At 44.3% G+C, this 16,416-nt stretch overlaps 1 protein-coding gene across 2 annotated transcripts in view; it reads left to right on the forward strand.

Moving 5' to 3' along the window:
• The window catches only part of RUNX2 (RUNX family transcription factor 2), a 298,394-nt gene that overhangs the window by 207,955 nt on the left and 74,023 nt on the right, over positions 1–16,416 (forward strand). The window lies entirely within an intron of this gene.

The raw sequence follows: 16,416 nt of genomic DNA on the forward strand, positions 1-16,416 counted from the left end.
TAGCTGGGTAGAGTTGTTCCTGGTTGGACTGACTGGGGTGCAGCTGTCTCTTGTCTTCAGGCTTGTGAGGCCTCAAGGAAGAGGTAGCACCAAGCTTCCAGGGATATATTGGTGTGGAGGAAAGCTCAGATTTGCCCTAATTCTTGTCGGGGCAATGTAAGATCAAGCTGGTGAGTAAATTGCTGAGTTGGCACAGGACTGTGTGGAGGATGGGAGGAAGGAGACAATCTCCGTTTGCATACGTGTGTGTAAGGTTATATGTGGGAAGAGCGTTCTTCAAGAATTTTCTAGCGTCAGGGCATTTATTGTAATTTTATTTCAGCCTTGTGAATAAATAATTGCTTAACATTTACAGTGGCTCTTAGACACTGGACAGAAGCAATGTATCCACTTCCTGCAGCTGAAACCATGGGGCTAGGAGTGAGCAGCTGTTCGGTTTTCCTATGTGTCCTACTGCGCTTTTAGCAATGAAGGGGAGTAGTAGGGAAGTTGGGTTTGGATTTATAGCCCTGTATCTAGGACCTGGGGTACCAGAAATAGACCCAAGCTTGATGGCCTAGAGAAGAAAAGCTCTTCAGCTATAAGATTTTTTAAATCTGTCTGTTAAGGTTATGAAGGTAACTTTTCAAACATTAACCAAAGCAGGTCTCTCTTACTGACTCTGAGAAGCAATAGCTCAGACAAGTATTAAACCGCTCCATTCCCTGCAAGAGATCTTTCATTCTAAAAGATAAAGACGAAACCAAATATCAGCATGATTAACTATTTATTCACTGCCCATTTTAACCTAGATATCCTGCTCCTCAGATTGTGGGTGAGGATTAGGATGGTGCTCAGACTGGGGTACCATCGTCTTGCCTAACGGTTGGGCTTCTGGCTTTAGGATGACGTAGTCTGGGAGGGAAAACTGTCTAGTAAGCAAGGCAAAATGTTTCATTCTCTATGGTTCACCATATATCACAATTATTATGTCAGTCAGTCTGGTAGGTGCCTCTTACACTAAAAAACATTAGTGCTGAGACCTGCTGCTTCCAAATGCTACATTGCCATTTGTTTTCCTGAACTGGCACAGCCTCGGCCGATCCGAGCACCAGGGATGGATCTCATCACTGCTATAGAAATGCCCAGTCAGTTCCAGTAACTGTACAATTAGCAGATGGCTGCACTCCGATTTGCTGCTGCACTGGGAACTCATCCACAGGCCCTCAGTAAATGTGTCTGCTCAGCTTCTTGTTTTGTTTAGTATCCAAAAGACAAAAAATGTAGAACAGTGCGTTGAAATGAAAAGTAACAATAACTGGAAGGATTTTCAAAAGCCTAAATCTGCTCCCATTGAAGGCAGAGGGAATTTGCTATCTCCAAAATATATATTTTAGGCTATTATAAACTTCCTGTTAACTCCTTAATAACTGCATTGAGGAACACTGACCTTTAGCTTCATACTACATTTAGGCCATGGTATGACGATTATCTCCAGTAGAAATCTGCCCCTGTATCTTGTCTTTTGAAACTACTTTGATTCTTAGCTCGCCTCTGTTCCATTTCAGTGGAAGGACTTGAGTGAAATTTCTCCTGACTGACAGAGCAGAATAAGGCTCACTGGGTGTCTGCATGTGCATTTATGCTGGCTTAAATTTACTGCATAGTAAGTTACTGCGCAGTAAGCAGGAATAGGTTGGCATTGACATGTGCAGGCATTAAAGCGCATTCACACTATGTGTGGACTGACTTGGGACTAAAGTTAGTCCCAAGTCAATCCACACACACAGTGTTACTGTGCAGTAAGGTGTCTACATGTGCATTAGTGTGCAGTAACTAATCAGCCATAAATTTGGTATTTGCATGATACAGGTATCAAATTTATGCTCAAGTTGGGGTTTACTGCACGGTACAGGTATGCACATGTAGACACGCACCTGTACTGTACTGTACAGTAATTTGGGTTGCTGCTTAGTAAATGTGCAGGTGTAGATGTGCCCACTGAATATAAAATAGGAAAGGGATAGCGGGAAAGGCAGTATTTCAAGCTGATTTACGCGGTAGCAGCAATTCATTTTGAATCAAAAATGATTTCTTTCTTATTGGGGAATGAGAATGAACGTGGGCCTTGTAGGTGGCAAAACAGGACACAGGGATCTGACTTGAGGCTCCTGAGGTAGTAGAGAAAACGGAAACAGGAATTACCAGACCAGAGATCAGGGAGTCATCATGTCTGGTATCCTGTCTCTGACACCGGCCCATGCTAGATGCCTCAGAGAAAGATTGCAGAACCGAAGTAGGCAGGTACGGGAGGGGAAGGTCTTTCTGCCCCATATGAAGGTCTTTCCTCCCTTTCAGTTTCCAGCATTCCTGTGTTATAGGAGGGAGCCAGAAGCTCGAGATGGACCATCTCTGTGCTATAAAACCAGCTCTTGAAGGAACGTAGTCTGTCTATGCTGCTCCTTACCAACGCTACTATTGGCACCAAATTAAAATCAATCTACCCATTTTCAAGAAAAAAAAGAAAAGAATGAGAATCCCGTATTGAACTCGTTGATGTGTATGGTTTGGTCAGGTTCTTCTTGGCGCTGAGCTCTAAACTAGGACATTACTAGGGAAATTAAACGCTCCTGGTTGAAATTCGCCCTGAGGAGCGTGCTAGCTGACAGCCAATCAAGCTGACGTAATGCACAGGCCTTGGCGGGGATTCACACTGGGGAGTAGGAACAGCACCCTGCGAGTCTAGTGACCAATTGCACAGCTCAGACAGGATATACTGGCATGAACGTTTGTAGGCAGTGGTCTGACGGCAACCCAGAAGCTGAAATTTGTCAGCAAAATGCGTGTTGGCCAGTTTCAAAGAGCAAACCCGCTCATTAAAAGCATGCGACCTGGTAACAAATTGTGGCTAGCAGAAGGCAGCTATGGCCAGCAGATGAAGCATTGTGAAGGAACCGTTTTATTAGCTCTGTTCAGCCCGTAGCATGATGCGATCTGACGGTAAAAGGTTATGTTAAAGAAATATGTAGAACGCAAAAGGTCTTTGTCTGGCACACTGTCGCTATAACTCTCTCTCCATCTGAGTATTTCTATCACTCCTGTGACAGCAGCGGCTGGGAAGGACTTGGGTAGGGTTGCCCATAATGCCCTCACCTCTCTCGATCAGGGGCTGGCAACATTTCCCATCGGGGGCTGCTCTAATGGGGCTGAGCGTGGGCTGCTTCCACCCTGGCCCATGCTGTCCCGGAGCTGGAGTCAGTCACTGCGCTCACCAGCCATGTGGGTAAAGGTCCCCGTTGCCAAAACGCTAGAGAAGCCCCCAGCTCTGCAGACTGGATAAAATGGCTCCGCAGGTTGGATCTGACCCATAAGTTGCCAACCTCTGGTCTTGGCAATGAATTATGCCCCCTCCCCCAAGTACTGGCATATTCGAGTGCCTTACAATCCATTCAGCGCTTGGAGAAACAGGGAGTCGTTCTCTCCATTAAAGCAGTGGAAATACAGCCTGATTCTTGAAAGTAACTGGGGATTTTAGATGCCTCAAAAGTTCAGTGCCTCGCTTGAAACACCCGAAAGGGTCTCTGAGAGGGGAAGGGGCTGAGTTCTTGCTGAGAATCAGCGTTTCAATTTGTGCATTTAAAAACGGGCACCAAAGAAGAGTGGTTATCTGAAAATGTAGGTCTTAAGTCGTTTACCGCCAGACCAGCTGAGTCTATGAGTTTGTCTATGCAAGACAGGGCAGGGCAGGGCAGGGCCTTGCTGCGTGAGCTGGAATTGGGTAACGGGGATAAAACAACCATGAAAAAGCAAGGTAACTTGGTTGTTACTTCAGGTTAGCCACTCCCATTTAACCCCAGCTCCCTTACAGGCTTGAATTAAAGCCGCTACCTAGAATTAAAAACCTGAGTGGCCCGGTCTTGACTGCTGCTGGAAGTCAAGCTAACTGACTCAATCGCTGAGTTGAGCACCCACATTTTTGTAGTCTGGACAAAGCCGGTGTTACTAATGACCCCCTGTACAATTTAACCATGCTCATGCCATTTCATTGCTATACTTCATCCTGTGATTCCTGACAGACTCAAAGCATTTGCTGGTTGTCACATACTATCCCAGGCTATTGCAATGAGGTCGCTAGCCAGAAAAGGGAATACTGATCTTTTTTCAAAATGGAAACAATATCCTTTTAATTATATTTTGGGGAAGTTGTAACATTGAAAGAAAGAAGGCTCGGTCTGGACATGGGAAGTTACAGCTTTGTCCATGATTTACTAGCTAGCCTTGGACTGCTCTCTACTACCTCTGTGCCTCTGCTTCCCCAAATGTAAGATCAAGATAGCACTTCTCCACTTTGCAGGGCTCCTCAGTGTTTATAGACAGCAACTTGGACATCTTATATCTTTACAATTTACCTTTCTCGACATATCTGAGGTTTGGGTCTGAGCCATTGGACAGTCTCTTTAAGCAGAGTAGTTTTAAACCACATGTTTAGAAAAACTGCCCCAGCTCCCAAATTGCTGAGCTGGTCAAAACAATGGAGAACTAAGGCCCAGTTCTGCCGCATTGACAGATTTACATGGGTGTAGCTGTGAGCTGGATTCAATTTGGTCTGCAATTATTAAGCTTCATTTGCAGCCTCTCCTGCAACAGAAAAATAGGATAAGCAAAATACTTTGTCAAAGCTGGTGGCTGACCCAACATTTGGAAAAACAACACTACAGCAGGGGGTAATACTGATATTACGTGGCAAGATGTTGATGTTTCTAGGGTTAACTGGCCTGGATTAGGGTCTTAATTTACACCAGTGTAAATAAGCAGTAGCTCAACTGAAGTCTCTCTGGTTATTGTCTAGCACAGGGGTCTGCACCTTTTTAGGAGGAGCAGGCCAATTTAGCATGGCTTGCTGCGGAGGTGGGCTGTTTCTTCTGACCCGGGTGCCGCTGCCGATTCCTCCAGACGCTGAATGACCGCTGATTTCCAATGCACGTGCAACCAGCTGCTGAATTGTCTCTAACTTGACTTTGCAGGGCAGATGTGGCCTTCACACTGTAGGTTGGTGACCCCTGGTCTTGCACTTTACAATCCCATCATCTTTTACACATCATTTTAATAATTGGTTGCAGTAGACTCCCACTGCTCCAGGGGAGGTGCAGCTGAAGTCAATGGCCACGAGGGGCTGGGCTCATTGACACCTTCGAAAGTCTTGCCCTTCCTTTTTTATCCCTTCAGATTCCAGCCTTGGGGGAGGCTTCTGAAGAAAGCTGGGACCTTGGTGGCGATGCAGCCCACCCACCCTCCTCCCCACTTCCTTTTACTTCTGCATTTCCGCAGTCGCGAAAAAGCAAGCCCCTTGTTCCCCGGTAGCTTGATACCATCCTGTTGCATCCAACTGCTGTGAGATAAACTCTCTTGTGCAGCTTCTCCTGAGAAAGGACAGGCTGGTTCTAGGAAATGAGGAACATAAAGGCAAATGAAGGCAATATCAGGAAATAGGAAAAGAAAGCAGTGAGGAGGAAAACTGAGAGAGAGACAGAGAGAATAATTGAGGCAGATCCCTGGAATCGTGAATGCAAATGCTCTTTGTCCTTTTCTTGCCAGTGGTGGTGTTCTCCTAACAGAGCAAGATGTTCTCGTTCTGCGTCTTTTTTTTTTTTTAATAATAGCCAGACCAGATGCTCAAGTCTATGCTGCAACATACTGTATAAGTGAGAAGGGGAACAGCTGATTCCTGTTAAGATGAACACCAGGAGAATAAGCCAAAAAGTATGAGAAATCTCCAGAGGTCTTTGCTTTGCAAACCCCTGTTTGGCAGGGAGATCACAGAATCAGGGCTGCAAATCTAGTTTGTACTTCTGCTTCCACCCTTGCTCAGACTGGTCGCTGCATGTGTTACACTGGCCTCCATGCCTTTCAGGACTTTCAAGTTGCATGTGGCTTGAATTTTCCCCTATCATTTAAAAAGTCTTAAAAATCCACAGCCCCTTGGCTTTTGTGGAGCTGTAGAAAGTACCAGTCAACAAGGACTTGACTTGACTTACTTCTTGCCATAGAAAATAGTAAAACTCTGAACTGGAGCCACTCATTTAAAATAGCACCTTTGTTCCATCCCTTTTACTTTTTTTCCCCCCACCACTTTCCTTTCCTAATATATTATCGTTACCTGCTTTTCTTAAGCTGGAGGAGAATATTTCTAACTAAACAGAGGGAGCCAGAATGGTCTTTCTGTTAAGGCACAGGCATGGAAGTTGAGAAAGATCCAGTTAGTTCCCATCTGTGACGTGGACTCTGTGTGGAGCCTTGTGACAGTCATTTAACCGGGCTGTCCCTCAGCTGTATGGCAGGGAGGTGGGAAATGATAGCAAAATCATTCAGGCTTGCAATGTGCTTTCAGAAGCTTGGGGAGATGAGCAGGGTATTATTGCTTCACAGACAGGAAACCCTACCTTCTTGGACAGGGTTACATCAGCTCTTGTGTTTCTGTGATTTGCCAGAGATCGGGGGAAAGACTCCGACATGTGTTACCATGCATCAATGTCACGTTTCTTCTTTTCCATTCGGTGACAGACACAGAAAACGGTTCTAGGAAGTGAATAGGGTTTGTGAAAGGAAAGATTGCATCAGCGTTTTAAACCTGGAAATACACAACTGCACATGCAAAAGTATGCGTGCAGAACTTGTGCACCCGCTTATCGAGACGACCTATGCGGACATTTTTGCAAGGCTACAAAATGCTCTGAAGCGTTAGGCCAACATCTTTAAAAGAACATTACAAAAATCCGTCATTTGCATCAGTTTTCAATTATTAACTCATTTCATTCGATTAGTTTAACAGGACACATTTACATTTTTTGTGCACTATATTTATTTATGAAAGGTATTTTTACAGGATATCCAAGTTAAGCCTGGCACTTTGTTTACCATGGGCTCCTGCCCAGAAGCAGCTCACTGACTTATCCTGTGACAGAAAAATATCAATGTAAAATAGGTTGACAAGCTGCCATGTTACCTGTTTATCATTTTTTCCAGTTTTAAAGACTTAAGTGCATGGCTCAAGTTGGCGCAGTTAAGTAGAGTATGTTTATGTTCCCTGTATCAGTATCGTGTGGCTGGGGATGGAGCCATACAGACTTCCATGAGAAGAGGCAGAATGGTCCATAGCCCAGAAAAAAAGGATTTCTGCAATAGCTGCATGCAGTACTATACCTGTAATTCAGGTCCTCAGGGTGGAAAATCACAACCCTCTATCACCTGAGCGAACGGACATTAGCTCAGAGACAGTGGTTTGCTGATCCAGTCCTTTAGAGCCCCAACCATTGGAAAGAGACAAAGACGTTGATCTCGGTGAGGTGGACAGATATGAGCTGAGGCTGGTTGGGCCTTTGTAGGCCCAGCCCTTTCACTAGGTTCCCTACAAAGCATATTCAGCTGAACAAGCAGCTAAATCCAGCCTGACAATGCATCTGTATATGGTTAGATGCTCAATATTTCAGACCTTTACCACGCAAAAAATTCTGTTTGGGCTTTCCCTCTGTGAGCAATGGTGTTCACAGTATCTAGAGACATTTCGGACCAGTAAGCCACTAACGTAATTGTCTTTGAACTTTGGAAAGTTGAGATCCAGACCATGGTACAGCAACTGGCTTCTTTCCCCTGGGGAAGTTCACACCAATGGAGATTCCTGCTAGCTTTAAGACTGACCCTAGCCCTTTCCATCTAGCACCTTTATCAGCACAGCATCAAGCCACAGCGAGCACCCAATAGCAGAGGTGTTCTCCATCCCCGTGGAGAGTTTTCCTTCAGTTCTCAGGATTTCTGCAAGGCAGGATGTACCCCTTTGCCTCCAAACCCTTCATCCTACCCAAGCTGGCATGTCCTCCAGAACTCACTGCAAGTCTAAAGCTGTCGTATTCCCTTAGCAACTCCCCTTGTACTCGGCCTTGGTGAGGCCGCAGCTGGAGTACTGCGTCCAGTTTTGGGCTCCACAATTCAAAAAGGATGTAGAGAAGCTTGAGAGAGTCCAGAGGAGAGCCACGCATGTGATCAGAGGTCAGGAAAACAGATCTTACAATGATAGACTGAGAGCCATGGGACTCTTTAGCCTGGAAAAGCGCAGGCTCAGGGGGGATCTGATGGCCACCTACAAGTTTATCAGGGGTGACCACCAGGATCTGGGGGAGCGTTTGTTCACCAGAGCGCCCCAAGGGAGGACGAGGTCGAACGGTCATAAACTCCTGCAAGACCGTTTCAGGCTGGACATAAGGAAGAATTTCTTTCCTGCCCGAGCCCCCAAGGTCTGGAACAGTCTGCCAGCGGAGGTGGTTCAAGCACCTACATTGAACACCTTCAAGAGTAAATTGGATGCTTATCTTGCTGGGATCCTATGACCCCAGCTGACTTCCTGCCCTTTGGGCAGGGGGCTGGACTCGATGATCTCCCGAGGTCCCTTCCAGCCCTAATGTCTATGAAATCTATGAAAAACTTTTCATGGCAGGGGAGGACTTAGGCCTGAGAGTACATTTCAGCTGATGTATTTTTCAAGTACTTCATTTATAAAACATAGAAAAATGTGAAGTCTCATAAGAACTAAGTAGGCTGTCCTGCTTTCACTATTCTAAGGCAATGCATCAAGCACAGGGGTTAAGGTCTACTTGGCATCTTACAACATGTCCCAAGTCCATCATTACCAGAGTACAGTCTGCCATATCTCATTACTGACCCAATGTAATACCTCTAGCATTTTGAAGAACTTGGTCTTTGGGACCTTGGCATCAAAATGTCAATGCCCATGGAGTGAAATAATGTAGTAAGAATAGAGCTCCTTAGCCAAGCTGTCAAAAATGGTCCTGGGAAAGGTGGGTGAATTCAGACCTCTTTGAGGTACCTCATGATGCCATTCTCCCAAATCACTCATTACTTTAAAAAAATCCTGTTTTTTAATTTATTTCCTTCTCTGCAAGAGTGGCTTTTAACATACATAAAGGACATTAGCTAGAGAAGGGTGATAGGTGATGCACTCTACAGATAAATAAAATCTGTTCCCAGCTGTGCTAATTTGCCAGTTTACAGCGCTTCGTCTTGTCGTGGAAGTTACACTCAATGCAATGGAATTCAGCTTATGCTGGTACAGAAATTAGCCCTGGCATGCGTTACCATGGGGTGTGGAGTGCACAGCTTGGAAATAGCACAGTGGGAGTAGTTCTGATTTCTACTTGAGTGTGTTTTTCATTAATGAGCAAGACACCCTTCAGTTGCTTCATCTTTTGAAAATGTCAACCTCCAAGTTAAACAAAGAAAGGGAATATAGAAATTACTCAGCAACAGTAGCTATTTCTTCTGGAGAAGGTGAGAATGACAACAGACCTCACTACCTTGTGAATGAAAGCGTGATAGCAACGCACTTTATAGACTAACTAAATCAGAGATGCATATGCTTTCATGAGCCGGAGCTCACTTTATCAGATGTATCAGAGACATTTTAAAAAAGGTACCGGGATGTACATAGGGATATCTTATTTCAACAAACCCTTTTATAGGAAATGATCATCAGAGATGCATCTGATATGGGAGTGCAGGCTCACTTGTATCTCTGAGTTAGTCCATAAGGTGCCTCTCTGCCCTGCCTTCTGCCTACCTTCACATGAATATGGCTAACTGCCTCTTCCACTTCAATTACAAAACACAAGCTTTGTTTCTTTAGCATGGTGTTAGCTGCAAAGAAGACAAAATGAAAAGAGGAAGAGGAAAGTTCACAAACACATGCACACACACGTGTGTGCACATGTGCACGCACACACGCACACATACACAAAGAAAGGGGGAAGGAATAAAAATTCTGGCCACCTCCAATAGAGAACCTTGCATAGAAGATCACTTGATAAGACTTTTCTTGGAGCGGTTGTTTTTTAGGAGCCAAATAGTTCAGTGATGAGAAATTGCTTGGAAGCTAGATATATCATTAGATAGAGGTTTGGGGAGGGTTTTGCACTTCAAGTAAATCAAGGAATGACTTTTGGAGCATAATTACAGATGGAGTAAAAAATGTACAGGACAAGAAATGTGAACAGACCATGACTCTGCCAAAGCCAGAATCTGATCCAGCTCATGGACTGTGATTCCTATTTAATATTGCCCTTAAGTTTACACAACAGCTTTAGTTTTGGTTCCTTACACTTGGCAGCTCTTTTTTAAGGAATCACTATTTATTAGTAAAATGTGTGATCATTTGGTAATGACAAGGGAAAGTTGAAGAAGTTGTGTTTCAGTTTTCAGAAAGAGGCCAGCATATTCCCAGTAAGCAGAGAACAATTTTTTCTTTATGTATATCACCTGGGTAAAAGAGATCAATGCTGATTCTAGCTGGAAAGGAAAGGTGGCTTGATTGTTGGTAAAGGTACTTCTGATATAGGTTCAATCTTAATCCAGTCAAGTTTGACTTTTTTGGTTTCACATCGGCGTCTTTTTAAAAAGTTACTTCTCAGGATGCACATAGTGACACCTTGGTTCAGCAAACTCTTTCACAGAAAATGAATGATTGAACCAAACGCAGTGGTTTTCCTTAACCAAGGAAAAAACAACTCACATGTAGTAAAAGAAGTCCTGATTTTTTCATCAAGATAAAACCAATGGGCCAGAACTTCATACTCCTCCAGCCCAGCTACTTTCTGCCTCTGCAAAGACAACTCAGAGTGATTACTTGAACACTCACTTGAGGCTTTTTCAGTTTGAGCAAATCCGCGAGTTGTGCTGAGCGTCTGCAGATTACGCCCCCAGCACCCCCAAGTGCTGGTGTTATGAGGCACATGATCAAGAGCACGATCAAACCTGTAGGAAACTATGGCTACTCTAATGGCCTCTTGGGGTCTGTTACCCCTCATATATACACTGGGGGCCAAACTGACCGTAGATACACAAAGAAAATGAAAGACACTTTTGGATCTGCTCAGATCATGCACCAATTCAGCCAGATCCATAAATCCAAACATTTTTATATTAAAGTGCTTTTTGGTGCTCATTACTGTGCTATCCAAGTGCCACTCAAGTATTTAAGGAGAGAAATAACAACAACCTCTAGCACATGTTTCCCCTTTCCAGCATGTTGGAGAAATAGCTTGAAATTGGTTATTTGGGTCTTTTTCAGTCTTTGTTTACATTCATGTGTGAGAGTGAACGGGTGTGTTGTACGTCTGGGCTGCTCATGGGTGTAAAAAAACTATTGTAGGAGAATGAGGCTGAAAAAATTAGCTTTGCTATTAGCTCTGAATACAGAAAGACCATTCTTTCTTCCAGAAGGGAGTTTTATTCTCCAGGATCATCTATCCAAAAAGTTTTGTGCACTAGATCTATAGGTTTTAAGGCCAGGAGGGCCTATTGCTATTATTAGTTTGTATTACTGTAGCACGTAAACTACACCCATCCTCCTGCCTGTGAGTGAATGAAGTCTTCCAGAAAGATATCCAGGACTAGACTCTATCTCACCTTTTAGGAATATAAGTGGCCTATAAATCCAGTTGTATTCCATCCAGCTTGAATAACAGTTAATGCAAAAGCTGGGTGGGTTGTCACCCTCCCCCTCCTTCTCCTTTTTCTCTTTTTGTGACTCAGTCATAAGGGTAAAATGAGGGTGTGTTACAAAAGGGGAAATAAACTCTGGCCCAGTTTCTTCATCTAAAGTTTCCCTAAGATGGAGACTCACCAGGTGTATCCTACTGGTTGGGTGTATCTATTGTTCCAGTGCAATACAGCTGTTGTGGGAGATGGCCATAGGGGCAAAGCTGATTTTGCTAGTGTCTGAGTCTGGTCTTCCGAAGCATTTGAATATAAACAAGGGCTTTATATTCAGTGAGTAGACTGGACATGGTGTGGAGCATCAGGGTGAGGTGGTCATGGCAGTCTGTGTAGCCAAGCAGACTGGCTGCTGTACTAGGTAAAAAGCGGGGTATTCCCACAGATTGCAGACCTCAAGTGCTAATAATCAAGTCCAGATGGTGGAGAGCATGGAGCACAATGGCCGGGTCTCTCTCACTATATGAACTGGGATGTGGAAAAGCAAAATCTTTTGTCAACTGCAGATGCACAGGGACATTTTGGACATTTTTGCTATCCGGACACCTGGTAACAATGAAGAGTCCCAAGGGATCCTACGGCTTGATTCAACATAACAACTGGAGGCAGATGCCTGCATTACTGGGGGCTGATATACCTCCAGTCTTATCTGGGCTCACTGGAAACCACTTGCTGGTGCTGACTGGGGATAAGCTGTGCGAGGACTGGGACAGGAAGCTGTTTATATCTTATGCAGAGGAGATGAGTTGCTGAGTGCTAGCTGGATGCTCCTGGCTTTTTAGCCCCTATTATCACACCGACTATCCCAGTAGTTCCCGAGAAAGCTGTTTAATAAAATGGGGAAGAGAGGACTGGAGCGTATGAGTCTGGGCTGCCTCTTGCTTTTGCGTTCTTTGCCTACACTTCTCCCGCCTGGGGCAGTGGATCTGACCTGATCTCTGTCGATTTGGGTTCAAATTGTCTCCTAAAGGACTTTCTCTTGATCTGAGCTGATGCTTAGACAGGGCTTGAGGTAAGAATGGGACTTAAGGGACACAAAATGTAGCTACATGTAGGTGGACAGGGAAAAAATGATGCTGTTGCATTTGAGTTCAAAACAGAAAAGCGTTTAACCAGAAAAAAACAAAACAAAACAAAACACTATTTTAATCCGTTGAAACATTTCTATCTGCTCCTTATTTGGCAGACCCTAAATTCTGGGCCTAAGGTGAGGTGACAGGGAGCCTCTTAGATTTCCCCACCGAATTTTGGTTCCCCCGTCCCTCTTGAATGCATCTCATTGCCACGATTTGCACTGGTACTGAAGATTGCCACTAGACAGTCCTTACCGAGTTATGGGAATGGCAGAAAGGGGTAGATTTGGCTTAACCATGTCTAGAGAGCAACCTCATCCCAGGATCCAAAGCACACAATGTCTTTCTTAATTTAAATCATGCAGAAGTCTAATAATTTTCAAATGGCTAACAATAATAAAAGCTGTCCTTCAGTTAGCTTCCAAATGATGACTTATCTGCACAGCCTGTGTGTGCATATGTGTGTTTCCAGTTAAAAAACCGGTTGTAGGAGCATGTGGTAATTCTACCCTGTGCTTCTCAGGGAGCTTAGACTGCGGAGGTCTCATGCTAGGGACCCCCAGAGTCCTTGGCAGTACTGAATGAACCATGTATTGTTTCTTTCTCTGAAAGCAGTCGCACTAGCCATGACTCCCTGAGTTATTAGGTTAGCCCCCTGCCATTCCTCCAAAGAGGGAGAGACCTGAAGCAAAATCAGGGTTGTAAACAACCCTGCATTTTGGGTCAAAGGCAACTACATGTTAGAAAAATTGGGCCTGAAATGAAAGGAACCTCTTAAGGAGCAGAAGCTGTCATGGAATAATACTTCATGATAGCATCTCTTAACTTGACAGCATGATAAACTTTTCAGATACTACCCAATAAATTCCCACATTAGCCAAACCCACCCCCTATGTTGGGTTAGGCCAGTATTATTCTTCAAGTAGTGAAGAAAAAAGAGGGCCAGAAAAAGTAAGTGTGTTACCCCACCGTATGTTATAAATAGTTTCAGAAGTTGGAAGATGCTTTAGAAGTCCTCTAACCCCCAGTTTCCTGCTCTAACCACTAAAATAAATCCCCTCCTAGAGAAAAAGAAGCTGCAAGGGAGGCTTGGAGCAAAGGCTAAAACATTAGCCAGGTTTGCTCTAGAGCTGATCTTGGCTTTAAGAGGCAGGCTGGTTTGCCTATGGGTGTCACGGAAGGACGCTGCAAGCATGGAGGTCTTGCAAAAGAAAAGAACAAGTCCAGTTCCACTAATCACCCCTGGGATGGAACGAGTTCAGGGTGGGGGCCCACAGTGTGGTAAAACAAGGTAGAACAATGCTACATATTACAAATATGGTAAGGGGTGGCCAAAATTTGCAATGGGCTTCCAAGGGAGATGGTGCTGTCCCCTACTTTGGAGGTCTTTAAGAGAGGGCTGGACAGGCATCTGGCTGGGGTCATCTGACCCCAGCACTCTTTCCTGCCTAGGAAATGATCTGTTGAGGTCCCTTCTGACCCTAACATCTATGACTCTGTGAAGCTGTGAGCAGCCAGGCATGTCAGTTGATCCCACATGGCCTTTCCAGAGAAAAGGTTGTGCCCTTTTCCCATCCACAATAAGCAATTCACTGATAAACCAGGCACTATATAGGAATTGCTCTCCAAAGACTTTTGCAGCAACCTACCCGGAGTAATGGAAAAGGCAATACACAACTAGGACTAGCAGATGTTTCTCAAGAAACAGGGTCCTCACACATTTGTCCAGTACCCTGCCCTGGTCTGGGACATTGGACACCCCCAGAATACAGGAGCACGGCGTGGGCCAAGTTCTCGGCATCCTTCCACTCTCCAGACAAGCACCCTGCTCACCAGCACGAGCTTCCCCTGCTTTTCAGTTGACTGCAACACTGCCCTTCCTCCCCTGCAGCAGATCCTCTGTGTGCTGTGCTAGGACCCCTATTCTTCCCGGCAGGCCAGGGGCTCAGTGTGCCACCAGTCTCCATTTTGATTTTCTCTTTTCTTTTCCACCTCCAGTCCTTCTTCCCCCATGCTAGGAACCTAACCTCCCCTTTCTTTCCATGTTCCACATTCCCCTTCTGTTCATTACCTGTGCTCCCTTTACAGACACCCCATTTCCCTCCTGCACCCCATGCCGGGGTCCCCATCTCATCCGATGCTGGGGGGTCCTTTTTGCTCTTATTCCCCTTCCCGGGTGGCAAAGGCTCTATATATCTGCCATTTCCTCCTGTTTTGGATTTTCATTTTTCCTCCAGACCAAGAACATTTCCGGATGTTGAGGAATCAATCGGCTGCCCCATCAAAATATTATTGTGCTGTTAGCGGGCAGACAAGCCTCCAAGGAAATGAACATGAGAAACACCATTAAATTAAATGCAGCAAACTTTTTTTGGCAGTAACATTGGTTATATGTTGGTCCAATAAAAGACAATACCAAACAAACACTGCTTCTCACATATTCTCTGGACCATCGTGGCTATAACAATGCTACATCACTAAGAAGCTGAGTGTAAGGCTTTGCAAACAGAGCCAACAGATGATAATAATATGGTACATGATGATCCTGGTGGTTATTTTGAAGTGAAGAAGTATACACAATTTACTGAGGGATGCCGGACAGCACAGTGGCCTGTGGGTGGTGATGGCTTTTGTCTGCCTTGTATCTCTGCTGCTGATACTATACATATCTACCTTGAAACATTTATGACTGTTTTGAGTCAGACTTTTCCTCTTCTTGGCAATTAAAACCTTTTTCAAGCGATCAAATGAAAGAGGAGGGCAGGAGCAATCTTTTCTATGTTAAAGCCAGGTGACTATTCCCTTTTTGTCATGGAACATACATTAAAAACAATGGGAACATGTACATTATTAAATTCAACCAATTATCCAAATGATGACTGCATAGTACAGACAGCTGAACCTCAAAAGCTCCAAGATTCATTATGAACAAGCAACCACAACGTTGAGTACTTTTCCAATGTTTAGCTGAACACCCTGGTTTTGCAAAAAAAAAAGGTAGCATATTTCACACATTAAAAAAGCAGGTTTTCTTGGAAGATATTTGGTAATTTCTGCTTCTAAGCAACCTAAAAACAGAGAGCTTCCCATTTTCCTTTCTGTTACACCAAGGTAAAGCGATAGAGAGTCCCCCAAAGACAGTGCAATAGGTGTGAAACCAGTGCAAGATTTGAACAGCTGGGACTGTTGTGTTTTAGCAGCTCAGTGATCAGGTCTGCCTAGAACTGTAGCAAAACTATGAACTATAACGGTGAGCAAAAACAATTACAAAAATACATTTTATTTAATTTTGAAGAAGGGTCTTGGTTTGCGTTCAGTTTGAATGTTGGGGGAAAGTCCAAGAGATCCGAGTGGCTCATGCTCAGAGCCACCAGGAAGTCAGTAACGAATGTGCAGTTACAGACTGCCCAGAGAGGTAGAAATACTCAGCCCACAACGTAATGATGGGGACGATGCTAAACTAGGAGAGAAAGCCATGAAAGGAAGAAGGTGGCCACAAAAAAGAGGCAGTGAAAAGGGAAAAGGAAATGACAGGAGATGTATCAAAACCCAGGTTGAAATCTGACAGCTTATGAGCAGCGCTAATCATAAAAGCTGAAGAAAGTGTAAAAGAGGAAGCAAACAAGAGAAGTGAAGCATCAAGGTTGAAATGACTGAAGAGCTCAAATCTAAATGCAAGGAGTGATAAATTATAGCCAATTAGTAATATGAGATTTTATATTATGAATACTGCTTGGGCTGACAATGCAGAATAGAAACAGGTGGCACCTGAAACAAAGTCCCGTGTCCATATTGCATATTTCCA

The sequence above is a fragment of the Crocodylus siamensis genome, chromosome 1, assembly GCF_052110815.1.
Source record: "Crocodylus siamensis isolate JL-2025a chromosome 1, ASM5211081v1, whole genome shotgun sequence".
In the NCBI taxonomy this organism is placed as follows: domain Eukaryota; kingdom Metazoa; phylum Chordata; order Crocodylia; family Crocodylidae; genus Crocodylus; species Crocodylus siamensis.